Source organism: Anarhichas minor, unplaced genomic scaffold (genome assembly GCF_050575085.1).
Source record: "Anarhichas minor isolate MPS153535 unplaced genomic scaffold, ASM5057508v1 ptg000118l, whole genome shotgun sequence".
In the NCBI taxonomy this organism is placed as follows: Eukaryota; Metazoa; Chordata; class Actinopteri; order Perciformes; family Anarhichadidae; genus Anarhichas; species Anarhichas minor.
The window spans coordinates 405,001-407,500 of NW_027466564.1; positions in this window are offsets into that span (position 1 = coordinate 405,001).

Genomic DNA, 2,500 nt, shown 5'->3' on the forward strand with positions numbered 1-2,500 from the left:
GGTCATTACTTTTTCCCATACCTTCTCTGCAGCCGGTCTTCTTACCTCTTTCATTCTTAAACATCTGTACATTACTCTCGTTTTCACATTCGCCAGGCTTACTATCCTTTCTCCTTCCCCCACATACATTTCCACCCCTTCTCCTCCACTCCCCACCGCCTCACTCTCAATCATTCTCACCCATTCTCTCGGCATCCCCTTCTTTATCTTCTCCACCACATCCACCGCTGTGCCTAACCACATTTCATCACCCCTTTCTCTCACCTCATCTACCACTACCTGAGCCCTCATGAACCCTGGTACATACTCGTACACTAAATCCCTCACCTTCCTAAAACCTGCTCTCCACATCTCCAAGTTATAAATTGTGCTCCCCTCAAATGTGATTTTGGGATTTAGAAACAATGGTTGCTCCCACACCTGTTTTACATTTTTGCATTGAAACTGCACATGTTTTACAAACTCTCCCCATGCTCCCAGCATCTCTTTATAGAACTCAGACACCTCACTCAACATACCTTTCTTCAGTTCCATAAATATTCCACTTTCTCCACAACCCCCACATTTATTAATTGCTTCTTTCAGAAACAGCTTCCATACACGATCATATCTTGTCATCATTTTCAACCGAAGTGCATTCTTTTTCTTTTCTAAATTAATCAGCTTCAACCCACCATCCTTGTATTCGTTTTCCATCACTTCCCTGGCTATTCTGACACCTCTCCCACCCCAGAGAAACTCACTCACCATTTTCTCTGTCTCCTTTAGCACTCGCTCAGGCACATCCAACACAGTCATTGCATACACAAGTTTGCTCATTATCAGGCCATTCACTACCACCACTTTCCCCTTCAACTTCAACTTCCTAAGTCTCCAAAACCTTAATGTCTTCTTTATGCTATTCATTATCCCTTCATACTGCATGTCTCTCCCTTCTCTGCCTTCAACCCCTAAATTCACCCCTAACACCCTAAAATAGTCCTTCCTCTCTTTCAATCCTATATCCTTCCTCCTTTCTCCATTGACTCCAACATACATCATTTCTGACTTTTCTATGTTTAGCTTTGCTCCTGATGCTCTACCATAAACTCCTACACTTTGTAAAACCTCAAGGACACTTTCACTGTCTTGTACTGTTACTGTTGTGTCGTCCGCATACTGGTATAATAGACTCACTTGCCCTCCTGGTAAGTCTATGCCTCTGACCTTTTTATTTTGCTTCAGCAGTGCAGCTAGTGGCTCTGCCGACAGTGAGTACAGCAGGGCCGACAGTGGACACCCTTGTCTAACCGACCTCTCTAATCTGAAATTACCTGTGACTATCCCATTAATTTTGACGCAACTAACAGCTTTATCATACAATCTTTTGATCCATCCTACTAACTGCTGCCCAAACCCTACTTTTCCTAATACTCCATACAGGTATCCATGATCTACCCTATCAAATGCTTTGTTCAAATCTAAACTCATCACTATCCCCCCCTCCCCTCCCTTCATGTGTTCTATTGTGTCCCTAATGCTGCTGATTGTGTCTGCTATATCCCTCCCTGGTATACTGTAAGCCTGCGTGCTTCCCACTATTGTCCCTATCACCCTCTTAATCCTATTTGCTAGCACTCTTGCTAGTATTTTATAGTCACTGTTTAAACAGCTAAGCGGCCTATAGTTTTCAAGTCTATCCCTACTCCCTTTCTTATATATAATACTAACTAACCCTGTCGCCATACTAACCGGCATCTCGTCCTTCTCTTCTATCCATTTAAACAATCTGTCCAACAGTGGCGCTAGTTCCTCTTTAAACTCTATGTAAAACTCTCCCACTAACCCATCTAGCCCTGGACTCTTATTCCTGCCTAACCCTAATATGGCTGCCTCTATTTCACCTATCCTTATCTCTCCTTCGCACATCTCCTTCGCATCTTCGCTCATCTTAGTCTCCATTTTCTCCAGCACATGTTTCATGCACTCTTCATCAACCTCTTCTTTCCTAAATAGTTCACTATAAAATTCTTCTACTCTTCCAACTATCCCTACAAAATCCGTTATCTTTTCTCCATTTTTCCCTTCCACCTGCTCCAAATAATTATTTTTCTGTTTCGCCCTCTCTAAACCTAAAAAGAATGCTGTACATTTCTCTCCCTCAACCACATATCTAGCCCTACTTCTAACTATTGCCCCCATGCATCTCTTCTGTTCTACCTCCTCCAGCTCATTTTTAATTTTATTATACCGTTCTAATGCGTGCCCTACCCCCTGGTCCACCCTCTCTGCTTCTCTAACTAACTCTTCCTTTAGTCTCCTTTCCCTCCCTCTTTCCCTTCTATTCCTATCCCTGCTGTAGCTCATGCTCAAATTCTTTAGCTCCTCCTTCATCTCCTCCCACCATCTCCCCATATCCTCCTCATACATACTCTCATTCTTTCTCACCATTATACATTCTCTCACCTTTTCCTTGTACCTTTCTTCTTTGAGCAACATCCCATTCAGGCACCACACACCT